This window comes from Colletes latitarsis, chromosome 2, assembly GCF_051014445.1.
Source record: "Colletes latitarsis isolate SP2378_abdomen chromosome 2, iyColLati1, whole genome shotgun sequence".
In the NCBI taxonomy this organism is placed as follows: domain Eukaryota; kingdom Metazoa; phylum Arthropoda; class Insecta; order Hymenoptera; family Colletidae; genus Colletes; species Colletes latitarsis.
In genome coordinates, this window is record NC_135135.1 from 20,870,186 (window position 1) to 20,893,686 (window position 23,501).

A 23,501-nucleotide genomic window follows, 5' to 3' on the forward strand; every position below is an offset into this window, starting at 1 on the left:
CTACGCTTTTGAGTTTACGATCCTGTATCAACCGAGATTTTAAACAAGCTTAGCTTCTGTACATTCAACATAGTGATTGTACATTGAGGCTTGCTATACGATGCAACTGTTTCGTGTTACGGAAATTCGATCGTCTTGAATCAGCAATCGGTCAAAACACTGAATCATGTAAAACTTTACATATTTGATTAGAAAATATTAAACTCGCATTTAGAATAAAGCGGTAGTCTTTAAACGGTCTTAGTTTGAATCACGAAATTCGCTTCTTTCCGGCGAGAACGTTGCGTTAATTAATAACTGGTTATGAGGCACCATTGGCTTTCCATACGAGGCAATGAATTCAAGTTTTAGTGGCCGGAGGGCGATCGATTTACCGTCGTTGATTTCCGGCTGCGAGAGTCGTAAAGCTCCGGGATGGTAATGCGCAAAATTAAAGATCCTCTAATTGAAAGCGAAATAGTCGAGACGCGGTCATGCGCGCGCGCGCGTTAAACGAATAATAAAGTTTAATCGCGCGAAATGGTAGTAAATTTCGAATTCATTTTTTAACACGACGGTCACGTCGCAGTAAGTCGTTCGTCTCTGCTTGGAACGAATCGCGTTGCCCCTGCATACAGCCGATTCGATTTACGCGAATATGGAGTACGGTTCTGAAACGGTGCCATGCTCATTACTGAACTAACATCCATGTTTACATTTACGGGTGGTAGGAGTCTCAAAATCAAGACTAAAGAAACTCATGTTTTAGCGCATTGCTTACGAATCATCGACAAAGTAATCAGTCGCTATGAGTAACTTAATTTTTTTCGGAAATTGCAAGGGTTAACGGGAAATCTATGAAACGTTAAAGTATTGCGACAATGGTTTCTGCGAGAGCAAAGCTCAAATTATCGTCTAAGGGTGCTACAAATTAGTCTTCGTTATTCTTCACCGAATGGGCGAACGGTTGCAGTCGGACCGAGAAATTTGGAACGTGACTTTAAATAAATAGCACGATATTTGGACTGTTCGAAGCGTGAGATTCGCGCGGCAAAAGAAATCGCGAAACTTTTATCGTCAGCCAGACAAGATCAATATTATCGAAGCCAAGAGCAACGCCGCAAGACCGACCGGCAACGTCCACGAAATCCGACGATAACTTTTCCACCATCCGATAACTCTTGGCTGGTATCAACTTCCGTTTGGCAACGGTACTTTTTCGCCCCTAGGACCCGACTTCGATGTATTTCGGCCAAGCTTATTCGATCCCGACAACGATAGTCCTCGTTAACTCATTTTAATTTTGTGTCTCGAAAAATTTAAAATTGTCTTTCTATAAAATCCTTCGTTCGATTATTTCTTTCCAAGGAAATTACGCGTAGTTTACTTTACATTTTATTGCGATTGTTTTGACAATGCGGCGACATTTCAGCTAAAAATATATTCTCAGCTTCGAGCGGCTGCTTATGTAACTATGACAAAACAGATGCGAATAGTAAACTAAGTGGATTGTTTAAGCTTTTTTTGTGAAATAATTTTCAAGTTCAAATGATCGCAGCTGACTACATAATTCTAAAGCAAATAACTACGTATCCAAACTTTACTTATCCCTCCTTTGCAATCATTCATTTACCGAAACGATTCTCTCAATTACCTACATATTTACCGAAGTCATTTACTGAAATTTTATCTAAAAGTAAGCAACGAGTTCTGCGTATGTAACTTTAATATTCAAGTTTATAAGGACGATAGAAATGTTTTAATTCCCTGAATAATTTAATGTCGCAAGTTTAATCGAGAACAATGCAAGTCGAGCCTCTATAGCTTCGGATTTATGTCGGAACGAAAGACTGGACGTACTTGTTATCGTTTTTAAGTTGAATTTAGACTTCGCGGTATACGTATCACCAGTCAAATTAAACAGTTTAGCATAATGCGGTATTTAATAAATAGCATACGATGCAGTGCTGCTTATTCAAAGAACGATTGTTAATCCGGATACCCGATGACTTCCTTCGTGTTTATCGACGAATAACTTTCTCAAGTATATTAACGACACAGGACAGGTAACTTTATACCCTCGTTTCAGATAGAACGATCGCTACCTCTGCGACGATAGCCGGTAGACGGCCAGCAGGTACTGAATAACACGTGTAAAAGTTAATAGCCTACATAAGCTGTACGTGGTCGATACTGGATGAGTTTCTAGTGTTTTTCGTATTACAGTGCTATCAAAAACACAAGTAATAGTCTGTCATCATCCTTCGTTGGAGAAAGGTCAGTCGAGCAATGGTTATTTAATTATTTGTGATGAATTCGAAATGCCAGTTTTTCGTTCGTGTGTCTATAAAGTTCTAGAGACGTTCCTACCTAGTACGATTCAAGTACTCGAGTCGAAATTAGAATATTGGTCGTGTCACGAGTAATCGAGCTGTCAATTTTTTTACTTTGCTTCGATTTTCTGAACTCGAGCATCGGTCGTTACTGTTGTGAAATATTTTTCAAGTACCGAACTCCAAGGCACTCGACGTTTGTGGATGAATTCCCTTAAACACTCTACTAGTTTTTTCCCACCATCTGCGTTGCATGTTTCAATATCAACTCGCAATTTTTCTTTTCTCCTTCTAAAGTCCGGTACTTATTTTATTCATAGCTATTTCTCTTAAAATTGCAAATTTCAGTTTCCAATATGTAATTATATTAATACGCATGTTTGCTATTCCAGATTGTTATCATGTTAGTAATAAGAGGATCGATACTCGTTTAAATAAATAAAATATTGTCGGGTGAAAAATAAACGAGCAAATCTATGATTAAACCAACGCTCTTCGAGATCATTATCATCGGTGAACTCATTATTTCTGCAATCATCTATCTTATTGCTCAGAAATCGATTCTATTACACGACCAGATATTTAGAGTTCCTCGATATTGCGCAATCAATATTGATAAACGGACTACGCCCGTTCATTATTGAACCGATCGCTGGATCTATTTATAGGCCCAGGTATCTTGATCTTTGGCCAAGTCGCCGGGTAAACCGATCGTAAGATTCGTGTTTGCTCGTCTTCGTCAGCCACCGCGGTTTAACGGAGCGAAGGTCCTTTGGCTGATTGCATCGTATCGCCCCGAGATCGTTACATTGTCGTAACGAACCTCGAAACGAGTGGTGGACGTCTTTATCATCTTAACCGATTGAAAAGCGGATTGGAACCACTTCTGTCTTTTCGAGCTGTCCCTCCTCGTTCGTCTTCTCGGAAGATTATGCGGCTCCGTTTCGTAATCTTCGTCCGCGTCCCAGGTATCGTTTATTCTTCGTCTGAATTCGCTGAAAAAGATCGCTGAATGGAGCTGCAACGAAAAAACAAATTTTCTACGTGGTAAATATTTGTGATTGTAAAATAATATCTACGTACTTCAAATACGTCTTCAAATAAATCTTTACGATATCGTTACTAATTTTTAGTTAACCGCACAGTATGAAATCTTGAAACCAGATTTCCCATTATCGGCGAATTCGGTCGCGCGTTGAAGATTAAAACACCTCGAACACCGACGGCACTCCGTTCCTCTTAATCCGTTCATCGCGTTTCAATTCGAAATTCGATATTTTATGCAGATTTGTGGCTGGCCTGTGGTGGATTAAAACCGTATTATGGCACCATAGGTGTTAGATTCCATTTGATGGTTCTCATGGTCGTAATTCAGGCACAGACCGCCTACGGTGACCCATTGTGGCTGCTACCATCGGCCAAATCCGTTCAGCTGCCCTATGCTCGCGTCTCTTTTCGTTGGGCATTAACACGGGATCGTTTCGTTTTGCGCAAATGGAATGATCAGCTTTTTGGTCAATTAAGCATATCTCATTCGGTTGGGTCCACCCGGAAAAGGAGACTGAACTTTGTTCCGCGAAACCCCAAATTTCCAAACGAGCTTTCGATTCGAGGAACCACGTGACATCGATGTTCAACGGCTTTAAATATCGTCCACGGTGCCGTCCGCCAACGCCAACGCGAATCAAACGCGTCGTCATTAGGTGGCGCGAGGAATTGTCGGTGAATATAAACTGTGGCGACGTTCCAGAAATCTGTTCAAAGCGAGGAGGTTGGCCAAGACGTTGGCAAAAAGTTTGCGCAATAAGACGTTGAACGGTCGTTTAACACAAGTCGAAACTTTAATGGACTTTTGATAGTCGTTGTTGTTTCGGATCGCGAGCTATAACCAGAAAAAGATACATCGACCAGGTTCTTTTCGATTTTCACGTGACACGAGTTCGTTTTTCACGCTTGGCTTGTAACGAAGGTTTTATCCCGCTCGTCGTAGAAATCTTTTCGCGAAGTATCGTCGTAAGAAACGATCGGGAGCTTCGGAAGTTCGTTATCGACTACGCGACAAAGACATCGATCATCAGCGGAACGAACGCAATAATTCACGGATATCACATTGCTAGAAACGCGTCGCGAGTCTTGCAATTAATCACGGGGACTCGCGACTCGAGTACTGTATACCGGCGCGTAACCACGATTCATCTTCCGCGTCGCTAGCTTTCTGTGTGTATGATACGTTCCTCGTACTACGAACAGTCGCGTCCCGGTGGCTATTTAGTCCCCGGAACGTTTCGAGGCCACCAAAACTCTGTTTATTCTCTTTCGTAGCAGGGTTTTCGCGCGATAGCGAGGATCGTCTGAGGTGTTTTCGATCGTTGACCCGCGTGTCCCCGCCGGTTACTCGTTTTCGCGACATCTCGAACAGTCGTCAGTTTTTCGCCCGAAAAATTCCTGGCAAATTGAAACAGAGGGGGGGAGGGGCAGAAAGGACGAAGTGGTGGGTCGTTAGCTCTCGCGCCGCGTCGTCGCGCAGCCATTTCGGACGTAAGAATCTTAAGTACCTGGAGTCGGGGCCCGGGCCACTCGACGTTGCACTCGCCGCTTCATTTTGGCACCAGAACCACTGCACCCCCGTTGCTTTTTGTGCCTGCCACGAAGCCTTCAAGTGGTACCGCGAACATCTCGCCCGTCTAAATGGCTTTCATTGGTTCACTGTATGGCGGAGGGAAGGCCGGGTGTCTGTGCTTTCCGTCTGGGAATGGTATAACTGTTCCATGTTGACGCTTCGAGGCTGCCGCCCATCTGGTGCGTTTTTCCTGAAGAATTCGACGATCTTCTTCTCAAAACCACTCACAGTTATCGCCAGTTACCAATTCGTTTTCAGTTTATCGACGTAAATAGAACGCAAATTTCAAGGACCAAGTACACAATAAACCTGACCCAGGTAGAAAGATCATCTCTTCCCAGGTAGACGAATTTCCTCGGCGCTGAAATTTTATTGAGGAATTTAGAGAATCTACCCACGAACAAGAGCTTCAGGTAGCTACCGATCGCACGTCGCAAGTTAGAAACATCGAAATTTTGTAGATTAGATACGTTCTAGGTGAAAGTTATTTCAACTATATAAGTAAGTACTTCTCCAATTGTTGTCTTTGTAACAAAACAGGAATATACCTCTTTCCTGCGTATGGAGCTCGTCCACGTGGTTTCACACGTTTTCGCGACGCGGTCTGAGAATTATAGTCTATTGTCTGTTATTCCTGACTATAATAAGTCTTTCTCTGTGCGTTACCTTCTTTTTCCGTCCACTTAATCCCGTTCTCTTTCATAGAATTGCCTGTCTCGTGTTGACACTTGTTTATTTGTCACGCGTATTACATCTGGACAGTAATGGATACGTAGAGCGGTAACGGTCACCGTTCAACGCTGAATAATAATAGGACCGGCACCGATTCAGCGCTCTTTGCATGCTCGTGACTAATTCGTAACTAGCCTTGTAATTCATTTTTCCTTGATCGTTTCTCTCGCGTTGCCATCGCTATTTTACAACTTCGGTTAGACCCACAGGGCCGTTCGCACAATGTGCTGTTAATGGCCCTTTATTATACCAACTGAATCGAGGTTCTACTACCCGCCCGTAGATATCGACGCCATTAAAACATGGCTACAGCCTCGAACAAGAATGATAGGATGGTCGTTCGAAACATCCGAATATATTACGGTAATAAACTAAGTTTTAACGAAACTTTCACTTCCTCTTCTTGACTGATTTACAGCATTTGTTGGACGACTCCTACGTTCTTTTCCTCTTCAAAGTTTTCCTACCAGCGTATGGCCTCCAGACAAATTGTTTCGGTGCCTCGATGTTACGCAGACACGATCAGAAAAGCAGAGCGTGAGTGTTTAAATATATGGAGTTGCGTGGGCAGAGGGAAATTCGTCTCAAAGAGATTTATAAGTTAATCGACCGTAATGGGGCTTCAGCACCACCCCAACGTAAAGCCACGAAGTGCATCTGTTCGCTGCCGTGGTCCCATATTTCTTCTTTGAGCAAGGGTCAGCTCTTAGAAGGCTAGATACAGACGTATTAGATATACAGAAGTGTGACTCACGGGCTTTTGTAGTGTCTACCCTCCGCCAAGATTGGGATTACTTTACGGTCGTGACACGATAATATCTTTAATGATATCTCTTTTTGGTTGGGACTCGTTACCAACGTCTCTCCGCAGAGGTAATCTTCCCTTAATACACCCATTCAGGAAACGAGATAAAAACGTATCGAAGAGAAAAATGCTTCGAAGTCTGGTATCGATCAGCAGATGCGTAATTAAGGCCGCAAGTAATTAATGGTACCGGATAAAAAAATATTCTTGTCGCTTCTTGCTCGTCTTCTGCATTATCTTCGAAATTGTTTCTACTTGAAAATGTACAGCGTCCTTTCAAATTTTTAATACGATCTGCCAAACGTAGGCGATTTTCTACGAAAAATAGAAGCGAAAATGTAGGACAAGATATTCTTGTACGTAGGCTTGTTTTAGAGTAAATCGAGTTTGGAAAGGCGTGCAGCACGCGATTGCTCTACCTCGATCAAACATGCAAATGTATCTTCCAACTCGATCTTCTTGAAAACGTACGGAAACGCGTTACGTATATTTTCGATAATTTTTTTTTTAAATTGTTAAGCTTGTTCAAGATATGCACTGTTCTGTATGTGTTCGAGTAAAAGTTTACTTGTTAAGACATTTCAAATCTAAAAAAATCGGTCTGCAGAAAATACCGAATAATACGATAGTTATTTTTCTTGAGACGAAGAATGGTTCGAGTAACCGTGTGCAGACGTTATCGTAGTAATTAATATGTCTGCAAGTTTAACGTATCTAGCCCGACACCGAATAAATCGCTATTGCTGATGAGGCACGATTATCATTCGTCGGCGTCGCGACTTTATCTCCGCGCTCCTCGCGTGCGCGCGAATTGTTGTTCGAAAACCCGGGTTTTAATATGCAGCAACGCTGAGTGGTTGATTGGTGTTCGCGATGCTGTAAAGGTTACATAATGAGAATCGCATAATTTAAGCCGTAATTGCGTGTAGCGTATCAGCCAGGTGTGTCGCGTTTGGTCCGTTATTCGGTATAAAACGCACGGCACGCGATAATGTACCACGACAGCGATCGACGACGCTCTGTGGATCCAAAAAGATCCTTCCCTTTTACCAGCTTCGCCCGGTTGCTTCCGTGTCTATGCACATAATTGCAAATCGCGAGATAAGGTCGATCGCGTAATAGATTTTCATCGTTGCAGAGACGTATCGTGTGCTAGAAACGAAGCATGTTCGGTGGAAGAAGCGCACGGGGCTCCGTCGCATAGCGAAGCACAGAAGAAAACGCTGAGGTATGCGGTAGATATAAAGCGTTTTACGATCGATGCCGTCCGGGGGTTCTAGGAAGCTTTTTCGCGGAAGTGCATTAACCGAAGATAAATATACGCCTAACTCATTTACTTCGCGTTGAATGTTAATACCGCGGCCCCGTGATACGAGAACACTGTCGCTGGGCAGTCGTCCAATTTTCGTGCCGCGCACCAGCCACGACGACCGTGAAGCTTAAAAGTGTTAAGGCTAATGATCGCTACGCCTAGAAGCGTTTCGTACGTCCACCGGTCATTAACTTCTGCGCGGATCTAACGATTCATCGATATTTCATTTTCCCCTCATCGTCGATCGACAAATTGGGAAGTTGTTTTGGCAGATCGGCGATAGACGCGACGCACAATTATTCCACAGCCTGTACATTCGAGATTTTATAAGCAACCGTGTATCAAGGTTTTCTCCTGTTCGGCCAAGCTCATGAATTTTCCAGTTATCGTATCGCGAACGAATCGTGCAAATTTATTATTCATCGGATTAGGCACGCAACGAGTCGCGACAAGATTGATCCCGCAAATGAGACTGACCCACATCGCGACAACTTAATCAGCGCGCATGGAAATTCATCGAAGCATGGAGCAATCCTCGATCGTTAGACAGACTCGTTGACTTTCGATCCGACTCTCGTGTCGGAATGCGGAGGTGTCGTCCCGCCTGTGTTCATCGGTCGAAACGACAAAGTTAGATGGATGATCTTTCTCTTTCTCAAAATAAAAGTTTCGAGAATACACAGCGGTAACTCATAAGAAAATTTCAATGACTGGGCATGTTAGGCACTTCAAAGTCTTCTTATGGGTTTGAAGATGTTTGAAATGCATGCCGTTGATTTTAAATACACAACAGCTGATCGTTGAGTACACAAGGACCAGGCCCAAGCGAATGTTTGAAGATTTCACGGTACACAAAACGAAGTTCCCTGTTAGTAACCATTATAATGGGGGGGAAATAAAAGAAACGTATACTTTTGTAAGCGTTGAGTTTAGGTCGAAAAATAGTCTAGACTGCATTCGAAACGAGTATAAATATACCAACTTTGACTAGTTCTCGAATCTGGAAATTATTCGACCATCGTAGTCAGCTTATAAACTTATTTTTGGCGTCACGGAAACGCGGCATTTCAACGCCAGAGTGGAAACGGTAAACCGAACCACCGATAAGCTAATTTTACGCGAGTTTATCGGGTTCTGCGACGTGTGCCGCTCCAGATTAAGCCAGAGTACATTGCCACGCCGATATCAGCAGCGATACGATAAATAAATATCGACGATAATGGGAGTACGATAAGTCGAGCGATACTCATCAATTCGTCGAAGAACGGTCAGATCGGTAAATCGTCACAAATCGCAGTCAAGATTCATTGTCCAAAGTGAAATTAACTGCGTTAGAAGCGGAATATGATCGATGCGGTGTAAATGTATTGGTGTAATCCGTGATGCGCACGATTGATTCGAGGTATTTAAAAAAAAAGACACTGAAAACTCGAGATATTGGTAATTAGATATTGCCTCTGGGAGGATCGTTCGAACGTTACACGAAAGCTCGAGGATACTCGACGTACTCTTAGGATAGTGAACCCCGAAACTTCGGAATATGTATGTAATGGGAAACTACACAGCATGTATAATTTTACAGCGAAACGCGATATGTCCGCCTAAGCCTGACCAGCTCAACAAGCTGTTACAGAGAAGTATCGTTTTTCGCCTTACAAAAAATTCACCTTCGTGAATTTCGGGGTTCGCGGTGAAAACGAAGGAGCGACGCGGCAACGCGGGCAATTTTGATTTTAACGAAGATCCCTCGTTTACGACCAGGGGAAGGAGAATTTCACGCAAAGATCCGGAGATTTGCCGAGATTAACGCGAAATCGTAATGCGAAATTTTGATTGCATCGCGCTCAAAGCACCCCGACAAGCTGCACGAAAAGCACCGCTTTACAACATCGTGCTTCCTCGCGCTTATGTAAATGCACGATTCATAGCACGACCAGTTCACTATTTATTAAAGCGTCAGTCCATTCACGGCACATTGAAAACCCGCGGCTGGGTGTGTTACTCGCGAAGTCATCGCCATTCGATTTGCATAACGTCTAGAGGCGACCTCACCGAGCAAAAATTATACCCCTAAGGAGGAGAATGTTACGCTACCAAGGGAGAGTAAACAAAAATCGATCTTCCTTCGTTTTAAAAGACTGGTTATTCGAAAAATTAACGATGATTCGCTGAGTCGTAGCGGAATAATTTAACGTCCCATGATAACTGGTTATTTTGTTCAGAAAAATCTAATATGACGCCAGGATGTTTAAATCATACTCGATAAACATCTAAGCAACGAGAGATCCGTTTGCTAGGAATTAACATAATTGTAGGCAACAGAAGAGTACCGAAAGTCCAGCTTTAATGCGCGTCTCCCTCGACAAGGACGGGGCCACCCTGTTTTCTTTTGCCCAAGGATTTCGTGACCATTTTCCCCTCCGGTTTGCGTTATTGTGTTTGACTGGTTGTTCGTTGGGGTTCGAGGAAAATCATGGAGAGACAATGTCCGGTCTCCAGCGAGGACAGGACGGTGGGAATATTGTACGACCATATGTTACCAAAACGTGGTCAGCTGTTTATGACGCTGGTCAGAATGTTCCCATCGGCTGGCGTATCGATTGTCCATTTATCAATCGTCGTTATCGGCTCTCGATCCTCGCACGCGATACAGTCGATTTGGCAAAGAGGGGAAATGAAACGACTTTGACCGTCGTGAAAGGGGATTAATCCAGGCATTTCTAGGGGACAATATCTTTTGCAATTGCAAACTATAAGCCGGGGCTAATGCTCCTCGCAAATGGTTTCTTTCTATCCGATTCCTTTTAATTGGATTCACCCCTTCTGTCGTGTTCGCAGAAAATTTGAAGCTCATAGAATGCACTCAGGATGGATCGAACACACAGTTACGATCAGGAAGTCACGGTCCGGAATTGGTTTAAAGCAGTGGTTTCCGTATTTTTCGAAGGCAGCTGCAAGCGTATTCACTTGGAGTTTCTAAAGCTATTCTCTGAAAATTGAACCTTGCTTTACCACGAGGTGGTAAAGTCTTTTTTCGAACAATGTTCACGATAATAAACGCAGACTAACAACGAGGAAAGGTTCCACGTGTGGAAATCAATCATGTCTCCGGCGCGAAAATAGTGTTCGCCACAGTGCAAAGATCGCGCCGGAAACGGTGCGAGCTCTTAGATGTATTTTCAATGGCGCATTTGAAAATTACACGCCATTCTCGCGTCAGCCTGATCCTGGTTACTTGGACGTTTGAAGACCTTGCGTGACCTCGGCTGGTGTAGCCATAGCGTACACCAGTTTACATTAGACCACATCACTTTACATGACTCACGGGTGTTTCAAGCGTCGATCAACTTGTCTTGCGTTTTTTCCACTTTCCACCGGCTATGTGATTCAGCGTTTCGCACGCACATTTTTTCCGCAAGCTTTAATCTGTCTGTTGTAAGAGGATCAGTAAGGGCACTTTGCTAACTAATGCCTATTGCGAGAACTCGTCTTCTATGAAATGATCTGGATATGATTCACGAGTTTTTGGTACATCAGGAATGCTTTCCATGCGATATTTAATTCGTCGATCGGAGTTAGATCGCACAGTTTCGTTTAACAGACACTGGTCAATTTCGTGTCGTGCTTGACGTCAAAGGATATTCCTTGCGTAGGATAGGATACCGAGGGGAGGATAGAGTGGTCTTGTTTTATCGGTGACGCGTGACAGTAGGGGTGACGAACGTTAATGGCGTAAATCATCGTTGGCGCGAGACGAAGCTGCATTTGAACGAAGCGAGGAACATCCGTTGAATTTTATTTTTCTGGGGGAAACAACACACCGAAGATCGTGTCTGTCGTATATCTTCGAGTTTTTGCTTCGCGAAGAAACCGTATAAAATTGGATTTCTATACTTTACTTCCTATTCCAAACATAGACTACGCCTGTAAACACGTGTTAATTCGTTTAGCTTCTCTTGGCAAACATCTATGTACATATTTTTCGATATAAATATAAATTAACATGTTGTATCTATACAGGGTATTCGGTCAGCCCTGGAAAACATTTTAATGGGAGATTCTAGAGTCCAAAATAAGACGAACGGTCCCCCGAAGTATAGATCAGCAACAGCTGGATCACACGCGTTCGTCGAGCTGAGAGTGAATTTATAGTTTCTCTTAACGCAGCCAATTTTGTGTTACAATTGTATTAATATCTTCTTTTTAAACTAACAGATAACTTTGTCAATTTACAGACTAAAAATACCTCTCCCGAAGCGATGTACAATGATTTCTAGAGGGTCGTGAGATCTTCTCGAGAAGAGAGACTCGTATTGTTTCTCACGCCGATGATGACGCTCGCTCTCGATTTTACAGATAAAAATCCGGTGGCTTTGCCCTGCGGCGACTAGCAGGAAAAATAGTTCCACGGGACCAGTTAATCCCGTTGAACCGCGAAGAAACGAGAACAGGGTTGGAATCTCGGCAAAGAACGACGAAATCGTTTTCATCTGGTCGATCGATCATCCCCGGAGCTCAGCAGGTACGAAGTACCCTGCTGGGTCCTGCATAATGTATGCGACTAATTGCTAGTCGTTTCATTGGCTGTAATTTCACTTCGGATTCCAATGCGTCGTTTTATTTCTTAATGACTCGTGAGCTGACGCAGCCACCCACGCAAGCTCGGTCCCGCGATTTATTCGTTCCGTTTAATCGAACTTATCTCAATGTAAATACGGAATCAAAGAGAAGTATCAACGATGCTTTCTTTCTTTCGGTTAAGCCCGCTTTATGGCAACGATCTATTTATTGTTTGTTCGCGTGTCATTCGGAGCTATCAGTCCCTTTGTGAAACGAAGAACATTTCTCAAATTGTCCTTCGATGTACAAAGACAATTTGAAGAAACACGGTAATTGACAAGAGAATTGTAGGCGTATCAGAAAACGAGAGAGATAAACTACACTCGCGCAATGACCATTCAGAGCAAATTCAGACTTAATACAGAACCGACAACGTGTTTCGCGATGGCAACTTGTTAGCAATCGAGCAAACGAGACCGTTGGGCGAGGTGACAGAAAAACGAGCATGTTGGCGTCGCGTGCTCACGTAATATGGTCGACAATAAACGATAACCGTGCGCATTTGCGTGCCGTGCTCGAGTTGCACCATTGTTCGTAAAGGTCATACGGCACTCGTACACGCGGTGCGTCAAACCGATCGCCCATTTAAATACAATTATATGTATAAAAAAACGCTAATTCCAACACGCGTTCTCCATGTTCTTTGAATTTGGACACCCCAAATTTGATCTAGGGTACGTTGAGAGACACAATCTCCCGTTTATTAGCGCGACTCTGCTATGATCCACAAAAGATATCCATTTGATCTAAGCTTAGAATCGTCTAAGTACTCGCGATTAAATTATTCTGCAAGCGGTGCTTCCGCGCGCGGGCGTGGGAGAGATGAAGCTAAAAATTAGTCGGAGCAAGGATTGCTCAAAAGGGGGAAGAGGACACGTGGGTGAGAGATAAAGATAACGATAATCCGCGTAAGGCAAATCCCTGCGCGGGAACAATGGCTGGTTCTCGGCGGTGGCAACTTGTCCAGCCGCCCCTGCCGGTGCGAAGTACATTAAATCGCACTTAACTTTCTTTGCCCGCTTATCGTCCGTTATTACTCTTTCGGCCGCGTTCTGTGCGCTTTTTATTGTGTCGACGCGATAGTTCTAATTGGCTTATTCCGCTCCCGTTCGAACAGCCAAACAGGAAACGATGCGGTCGAATCGTTGACTCGATATCCTTAACCGATGCAACAAACTGTTACTGAATTTACCGTTGCTATGTTTCAGAGTAAAATTCAAGTGTGTTAAAGCAAGGATAGATGACATAGGGTTAGAACGACGTAGGGAAAACTTTAGTTGGAATAGAAACGTGCACTGTCCGTTCGCGGATTTGTTTCAGATTCTAGGAAGTTAAAAGGTGACACGTTAATCGTGAGATATTGATTTCAGTCTATTGCGCGCCGCTCGACACTATGGATAGAACTTTGTTCGTTATTGGAGAAATTGTAGAATCGCGTAGAGCTATGCCAGTTATTGCGAAATCAATGACTTCTTATTATGAGTAATACATACAAGGTAGTCAAGTTAGGTAACTCACCCTTCGTAACCAAGTTCCCAAAATCTGCCCAGAATATCGGTACATCGATTATTTAAATTTTTATCACGTTTCCGGGAATACGCTGGTAGGATGTTGCAAGAAATCACGTTGACTGACGGTCAGAGTGACTATAAATCAATGTCAGGAAGAAGTTTCGACGATTACACGCGAAGATCTTCTGTTTTGTCACGCAGCCAACTCACAGTATTCATTAGGTACACAGGATGATTCTTAAGAACCGATGAGAACAGTGTATGTATCACGTCATGCGTTGCGGCTTATCCATGGCGATGGCGTTATCCCCAAATGGTTAGCTTCGATACCGCATTTAACGCAGAAATAGTTTACGAACAAACACCGTTGCCAGCAGGAGCAACGATAAAGGGGGAAATTATTCGTCGTGTTCGGCGTTGCGTCGTCGCAAACTAATAAGCCAAACTTGCTCTAATTGGGTCATCCTATTTTGGTGGTTGGATGATTCTGAGCTTGCCTCGAAAGGATGGCGAAAAAACCGATGGGGATTTTGTTCGTTCGGTCCGCGTGGGAGACGCAGAACTTGTATTCAAGAACATCAAGCGAAACGCGTACGCGGCGAGCGAGCACGAAGTCGTTCGATTCTCCACGGATGCGTGCAAAGGGAACGTGCACAGTGTCGTAAACGCTGGAAAGCTTATTTATGCATTATAAGTTGCGAACCAGCGACGCTGGTGTGCTGTTATTAGACAAACGTTAACGATACGCGTACGTACACGTTTTCCTGATTAATGCACCAACGGCAGTCGCGCTGGGTGGCGCCTAGGAATCTTAATTGGAATTCCACATTTCACGCCTTTTTTTCCACGCGTGTATCCGATCAACCGTTGATCCCGCGTCTCACGACGCAAGGTTGTTTTCACGGTATTGATAGCTTCGGGCACGACGACTATTAAATCGTTCCTTTTCCTTCGCCGTAACAACCTTCCGTTTGATACACTGCACGCAAATTACGTCGTTTTATATGGAAGAGGCGTAACAGAGTGGTCGTTGCATTTCAATTAAGTTTTGTCACGTGGATTCAGGGTGCCCTTTTTCTTCCGTAACTTCGGATCCTTTTTATTCGTATCGCAGTTTATCTGGAAAATGGGTGACCAGCTTCGGTACGTGGAATCGAGGAAGTTACAGTTAATACTGTTCGAGGTTTCTCGGTATTAGCCGTGTTCTGTTGGAAGACTGTTCTGACATTTTGCCAGGATTGCATGTGGTTTCGCTGGGATCCGTGTTACAGATGGGTTAGGCTAACGTGTCCAGCGAAGTTGACTGAAACGGTTGTAGAATCATGCAGGATTTAGAACAGGAGTATTTGCACGATATTAACAGTGCGTAAGACGCAAAATCCCCGGTGTTTCGAAGAACACGTTATCGGTGAGTGACAAGTTAGTTCTTTTTCTTTCTTCTACAGAGTTGTTCCCACGATACACGGTGCACTCGGCACGCGTGTTACGAGACATCTCGTGCTTTGATCCGTGGAATTCACAGTGTCACGAAACGGACTTCTTTGCGCCAACAAGAAGTCGTAGAAACCGGGGAACCCAGTTGCATTCCGCCGCAGTAGTCAGCCGTCGTAGCATCTCTGCTCGTAGAGGACGATCAAAGCTTTTCCCACGATCTACTCCAGCAATCTCGATATTTATGTCTTTCTTGACTCTTGAGCACCGAAGACGAACTTCTGAAGCTCGACACACGCTTACAGGAACTCTACTTTCCCGACACGAATCCAGAACCGATCTATAAATATACACGGACTGCATACTCTAGTGCATTAACTAATGCACCCACAATCTCGTTTGATGATTTAGCGGGTAAAAGCCGACGGTCTTAATCGATAGATGTAATAGCTTTTCATTTCGTGCCCCCGCGTCGTTTCAACGGCCCAGAAGGACCAAAATGCTCGCAATTTATACCCGCATAAAGATAGTACCGGGCTATTGCACCACGAGACGTTTCCAATTCATGCACTCGTATCGTACACGTGTAAAGAACGCCAACACCAAAGCATGCTAAAACCTATTCGATTCGTGCATATCGCGAAATCGTTACTGTAAAAATCCACATGCAAGAAACCGCTTATAACTCGCATTTACATCCAGATAGCATTTGAATCGTTGCAACGCGGAATCAGGTTCTCCAGCTAGCCCGCCATCTGCTCTTTGTTCATTTTCGAATCGGCTAATGAGATCGGATGTAACGCGTTTCTCGCGTAACGTTCAACTAAATACCTAGACGCGATATTTCGTTCCCCGCGCGTATGAAACTAAAATTATCCCCGTCGTTTCCGGTTGCTGTTGGCTGTTCGATTCGCGGAGTCGAGATCTCCGTGTCGGATTTTTCGATTAACCGACCGTCATACGAGACAGATGAATGATCGTCGACAGTTTCGACGTGAATAATCAACCGCCAGTTACCGAATTACTTAGCGTGATCGATTTCGACGCGTCCAATTTTACGTATTTCCGCACGGTCTCGCAGCATCTCCTGAAACCGGTCTTAATCGACGCCGCAGGTTCCGCCCGGTTAATTGAAAGCGGTAATACGGACATTGTTGTGTCACGCATGGGCTTGTTATCGATTCGTCGTCGGAGAATGATAAAGAGCGCGAACACTGTTAAATGTCTTCCGGCACGCGCTGGACCCGCGGGTACAGATGTCATAGTCGCTATGATTGATGAACTCGGCCGGCGCTCGATAATTTATAGTTCTGGTTTAGATTCGATTCAACGAGAAGATGGGACAGAATGAAAATAGTGAAAAATTCTTCGTTCCGAGCTCTAACATTACATATATCGAATTGCTCGAATATATCAGTGTATTTCTATAATCGCGTGTACGATTTGAGAAATGTACTTTTCTCAATCTAAATCCCCTGTGCGCGTTCGATTATCTTCTCGTCGCAGCCATTAACATCGGATTGCACGGATTAACATCGTTCGTCGCTGGAGTCTTAAGACGATAAAGGAGCACCACTCGCGCAATGTTATTTTGAACGGGTGTATTTAATCCTCGGTGTGACGCAAGACTTCGCCGACAGGAAAGGTGTCATTAACGAGGGCAGTTGATCTGATCGTCGTTTCGTAGCTCGTCAGCGAACCGGCGAGGCGCATCTCGCGTCACGGCTGATCTTGCCGGTGTCGCGAGGTGTTAGCAACGAGTTCTTAAGATCCATTCATTCTCGGTCTCAGTATGTTCGCAGTGAATACCATTAAGGCACACATTCATCGCGATTCCGCGTCTTCCTCTGCTCCATTCCTTTCTCTTCGTCGCCATTCCTCCCGCGGTAGTCGAGAGCGTTTGGAGTTGTGTTGGTACGTCTTCATAGACCGGTCGGGGCCGACGACGGCACGCTTCGCTTAGACGATCCTTGGTGGCTTCCGTAAATGCGCTCTCGCGAACGGCTGCCGCCTATAAATGCGCCGCAGGTATTCGAGATAACAGACAAGCTCGCGGAATGCAGGTCCACCGAACTCGTATATACAGCAGCAACGTTCTATCTTCACGGCTGACCGGTTCGGGGTCCTGTAAGTAGCCTATTCTGCCTGTTTAAGAAACCTAATGCTGTGTACCGTGTATCCGGTACTCATGAGCGTCGTCCTTAAGCGGAAACTACACCGGCACGGACGCCGTTTCGAAAGAGCAACCGGACGCATTGGAAATAACGATGATCGGCGGGGGTGTTCGTAGCAATCAAAGTTTTCGATACCAGTCGGTCGTGAGAATGTTTCGTTAGCGCGGGTACCTACGCGGAATTTTAGCGAATCCATCGACCAACGAAAAGCAGAGAAATTTAAGCGCAAACAGCACGAAGAACGGTATCCAGGTCACGGTTACAGCCACTCGCGCCCGTGTAATTCACGGAGAAGAGAACGGCGAAACAAAAGTCGAGAGGAGCGAGAAAACATTACAAGTATTCCTCGGGCTCTGATGCTTTGGCTCCGGACAAATTGCCTCCGGTGACCTCTCATCTCTAGAACAGAAGAATGGATATCGTTGCGAGCTTTGTGTGTCTTCTGGCTTGCGCGAATCTTGACCGGGCTTTCCTTTCGAATTTATGGAGTCCAGTAACGGACTTCGGACAGAGTCGAATCGCTTTCAACTTTATCGATCTTAAAGTCCACACTTCTGATCAGAGATATAAAGATTTTTTTTGTACGTACGTGTTTGACATGTTGCATAATCATCATTGACCTGTGATTACATTTGATACCTCTACCTTTCGGATAGTAGACGAGGCAAGTCAAAGAGAAGAGGAATAATTATGATCCATTAAGTTGCTGTTTGACCTATCATCGTTCAATTTTCCACAAGGCTTCGTCTATCAAGTGCAGCGAACGTTATTACCATTTACCAATTATGAACACCAGTTAATGGTACGCGAGCAAAGTTCTTATATGCTCGGGCAGAGCTGCCGTGCGCGATCGCACGAAGGGTCTTGAAGGGATAATGACGAGCCACCGCAAAGTAATTTCACGGGAGAAAGATTTAGAGGCGCGCATTAACCGGAACCTCGTAATACGATATCGCGAAACGACATGTACAAAATAATAGTGCGATCTCGTAGGAGCGCGTCTTATTAACTAAGAATCAAGAACCTAAGAACCATGGCTTTCTTCCCCTTTGAAATGCAGACGTGGCGCTTTCGCATTGAAATTACATATTTCCCCAACGCAATTGGTTTTTTTCGCACGAAGCATGCTCAAGATTGAAATTCCCCGCTAAGTTGAAATCGAATTCTTGCGTTGCAAGAACTTCTATGTTGAAATTTCCAAGGGAACCTGGAATACGGCTCACGACGTATACTTATTCGCATCCTATCGTTTCCAGCGGCTGAGCCTTTTGGGGTGACGTCGAGTCGCCTGAGAACGTCAACAGCTGTTAGAAAAATGCTTTCTTTCTTGCCGTTGTCGTTCTCTTCGTACGTCGTCCCCTCTGATAGGATCACGACAACGTCCCTTATGTTAGCGACCTTGAGTGCTATACACCAGGGTATAGTCCGGGCCAAAATATAGCGAGGTCGTAAACTCGAGTGGGTGTCAAAGTTTACACGTTTCAGCTCCCGAAACAAATGAATTGACAGAAATTAGAAAGCCATTTTTAGAGGTATAGTAACAGGTAAAGGTCTTACTCAAGTTATAACAATTAAATTCAAAAAAGTTATTAACAATTAAATTCAGAAATTTCAAATCGTTCTGGAAAAATTATTTTCGGTTCCGGGGGTCAATTACAATCATTTTTAGTGAATAGACATACCCCCGAAATCCTATTTATTTATATTTTTAAACGCAGATTATCTGGTGTTGCAAACCTGTATACGTAACATTCAATTTATTGTTAACTTCCATAGCACTAATCTTCGACTGACCTTCGGAACATTAAGCTACCGAAAAAACAGTTGCATTCGTACACTCTATCAGAACTATCGGATAAGCCTGGATTAAATTTGATTTAAAGAATCGTGTAAATCGGACCTAATTGCCAGTTGCTCCGATCGAGACTTACCGAAGAGTGTCGTTTCCGTGACATAATCCTGAAGTATCGATCAACTTCTCGATCGGAGAAAGTACATTGGTATCGTTCAGCCGTCTGTGCTTTAATCTTCAAAGCTTAAAGCAATGACCATAAACATGTGCCGATGGAAATTAAAAACAGAAACTAGCCTGTTCCCCGAGTACATTCTTGCAGATGAATTACAAGAGGCTTCTCAACGCCCATCGAGACGCGGAGTTCTTAAAATTCAGGTTTCGGATTCGTTCAAAAGAGAGAAAAGACAGCGGGCCATTAATATTGATGAGTTTTGGCTTTATTAAAGCAGCCAATTATTCATTCTCAACGGTACGCGTTAATCGATTGCCCGAAACACGGGTAGACTGCGTAGTCCATTCCGATCAAAGAAATCTCAAACGTAGCGATTATGTATGAGGTATTTTTAGATCTCCGCATAATATATTTGAGGGCGTCGTCGTTCCGCGTAATTCGAGAACCGATAAAGTTATTAAGGGAAAAAATTCCAAGTTCGTTTCGTTCTTTGGCTAATGATCGCTAACAAACGCGTGGCTCGTTTGTTTGTATTCGGATAAGAGATCACGACGGTACATGGAATCACTTGCGATTTTATACCCAACGAGAAAAACGAGTTCGATCCGTAATAACCTAACGAATGTGTTAGGATTCCGATTGCAATTAATCAACACGATTGGCGAAAAAATTCCTCGTCTGGAAATACACGCTCGAGGATCGATGCAAAACACTTTCCGCGCCCGTTCCTCGAGATGATAATTTCAAGCAAATGAATTTAATTGGCCAACCGAAGAACTGGAAACCTGCTAAGTACATATTATGATCGAGTGGGCAACCTGTTATTACATTTTTCTGAAAATCCATGAGCCCCGCGTATCGGGCGACTCCCTCGTTCAGAAGTAAATCATTTAAACTGTTATCCGGCCGGGAAACATTCACCACTTATCAATTTCACAAGTTTCGACGTGAATTATTGACAGGAGATACCTGTGCTCCGTAACGACCTGTCGATTCACGAAGTTTGAACCATTTTAGCTGAAAGTATCGATAACGGTTGAAATTTCTCATACATAATTTAATTCCGATTTCCGTTGCGTCAATTAATTCGAGCGTCTTCCGTTAACAAATGAGATACATTCTTAAAACAACAAAAATGTGTTTCGACGACTCCTTCGATACTCCATTTTCGCAGACTAATTCCAACCGTAAGAAGATGTTGCATTCGAATCGCATAAGCGTTACTAAATTCTTTTCGAGAACCTGCCGACCCGGATTCAAAGATCGGTCTCTTTCGATTTCAAGAATACTTGCCCCCTCGCGAAACTTTAAACTCGTCCGTCCATTCTTCTCCTGTGTCACGAACGCGAGTGCTAAACGCCGCCATTCGAGCAGATGGGGCCCCATTCCCGGTTCTACGTGTACGGAGAGTCGCACGCCGTGAGAAATAGCAACCGCAGACCGCCGACTGCATTAACTAAAGTGCACGTCTGAAGATGGTACCGATACGTGCCGATATTGCATCAACGCTGCCACACGCCATTTTCCTGGTCAACTGTTTTTTTTTTGGTCTGTTGCTCCGACGACGACGTCAGCGGCCTGTCGTCTTCGCAGAGAGCCAAGACCCGATCGAGGGAATACGATCAAGCTATTAATCCACCTTGTGGCTTCGTTCAAGGATGAGGCGGTTGCAATAGCCCGCAACATGCAACTTCACGGCTCGGGTGTGCATGGGAGCTGCGAAGATTATGCAACGCGATTACTTCCGTTGGTACAACGTGTATTTCTTCGGGGTGTCGAGAAGAGTAACGAGGCCCGTTACGCAATCTGTCTTCGGCCGGAACGCTTTCTTCCACGAGTCTCGCTCTTTGCGAAAAAACGAGACCCTCGGTACGAAAATAAAATCACCGGGTAACATGTGCACGTATCATCGTAGCGTCTGAAACTTTAACATACTCGCGTCGTACAAATTGCGCAAACGCTCGATCGTTCGACAGTATTTTCTTCATTCTTGGCAACTAGGAATCTAATATGCAAAGCGTGTAAATAATTGAAGCCGTATTGTCGTTATGTAGTGTATTTTGGAGTACTATCCTCGTCGACGGAGAAGTCGCCGAAAATATTATTCTCCGCGACAACGATTCCCAATTAACGATCGAATGATTAAATTATTCCGCGTCGCTTCGACAGGGAGGCGTGTTCTCGAAGGAGAATACATTTCACCGAGGGTGTAACCCTTTTTTCAGCACGGTGTGGTTTAGTCACGCAGCTCGATGAACGCGAAAGCGACGTCGGTCCTTTATAATACAGGTGTAGCAATTAAACGGCGGATTGACTGGCGGAAAAATGCGAATAAAAATGACTGTTTCGCGGCATATTAATTACCGGAACGAAACGCGCCATGGGAGAACGGGATAACGGAGAGAAATATTATCTTGTGGGAGTCACGCGCTCCATGCGTTATCGCGGCAATATTCCTGGCATATTAATCGAGCGAAAGTAAAAAACCCCGACGAGGCTGGAATATCGATGCACTTTGACGATAAAAATTTTAGAAATTTACGGCGTTACTATACCGTGCACGACGTGCAGTTCTTCCTTTCAGAATTTACGTTCGCATTACTCTACGCGATACTTATCACAGTCGCTAAAAGAGAAATACGTATTCTATTCGACAAACCCTAATTAAGAAGTACACGTAAACAGACATATTAACAAGTACTGACGTTATCGGGTATTTGTTTTTCTTCGTTTGACGTATCCCGGTATCGACTCTATAATTTGTATTTATAAGTCGACTAATCGTACTTAATACTAGATTTACGGACATTGATTGCATATATTTTTATCGAACCCTGACATGTTGATGGCTACAATAAAATGTAGTTTCCCTTTTAATTAGAATATACATATATTCCTATCGTTACGTTAATCAAATTGACGGATTTATTTTCGTTTCTAGAACGATATTATTTGACTAATCGAACGTTCGATTAAACAGCGATTGGATAATAGAGATTCTACCGTTATTTAAATCACGATACTCGACGTATTTGAACGGAATGCGAACAAAGAGAGGCAGAACATCCGGAAATTCGCGCATTAGAAGTTAAAACGCAGGAACTCGGATGCGTGGGCTGATAAAGCAGCCGCCAAGCAGTCTAGGCATTCTCTCGTCTCGTCCGGTCCTTGTCTTGCCACGATCGTTCTCTCTTTTTACCCTTCGACTCGTCTGCCTTGGCTTGCTCGTCTGTCAACTTAGTCTTTCACTCTTTTCCCCCATTCGCATCGCCCTTCGCCCCTCGTCCTCCACGTGCAACGTGCACGCACGCGAGTAAACAGTCGCACCGACTCCCGCCCTTTTCTCCCTCGTTAATTACGTGTCGCTAATTGTGCGTTATCCACTGCATCGAACCGCGACCTTTTCAGTTCACGCCAGCCTTTCCCCGCTTTCTCCTGATTACGATCTCGAATGTTGCTTCGATGCGAATAACGAACAGACCGACGGGGGGATGACGCCTTCGAGGTTCGGGGATGTTTTCAGAGATCAAGTAGCGCCCGACGAGTTTCGATAAATTAACAGAATTAATTAAAGGTCGTGAAATTCAAGTAACGCGAGAGCTCTGAACTCTCGACATTATTCCACGCGCTCGAATCGGATTTCGAAACATTTCCACGGGAAACGCGTATGAAATATTCGAGCGGAACGCGGGGAAAGCACTTTGGAAAATTAGATTCGGCAATAAAGTTGACGATTTTTTCCCCCTCACGCATCACCGTTCCCTGAAAAATTTCCGATTTATCTCGCCAACGATGTTTACTCTGCAGAAAGCCTCGTTTTTATCTCGCTCTGCTCGCAGCTTTCATTCAAACGCCGAGTCCTCGAGGTTCTGTAGAACGCGACGCGATACGATCTCGATCTCATCGCGCTCGAGAAGCTGCCCCCTCGGAAATCTTACCCTCGAAATCTCTGGCCTCTCGTCCGAGAACAATAACTGGTCGTACGTGGTGGCGTCGCGCGGAGGCGCCTTCCTCGTT

General features: G+C 44.2%; 1 protein-coding gene across 7 annotated transcripts in view; it reads left to right on the forward strand.

The window, feature by feature from the left end:
* Nucleotides 1-23,501, forward strand: part of Sulf1 (Extracellular sulfatase Sulf1) — a 57,474-nt gene that overhangs the window by 987 nt on the left and 32,986 nt on the right. The window contains exon 1 of one of the 7 annotated variants that reach the window (XM_076784054.1): nt 7,608-7,697. The exons of 5 other annotated variants lie outside the window; for them this stretch is intronic. The gene's annotated coding sequence lies outside the window, so the exon portion shown is untranslated. Of the gene's footprint in view, nt 1-7,607; nt 7,698-15,137; nt 15,321-23,501 lie in introns of those variants that run through there. One more of the 7 variants, XM_076784057.1, reaches the window with a different exon arrangement.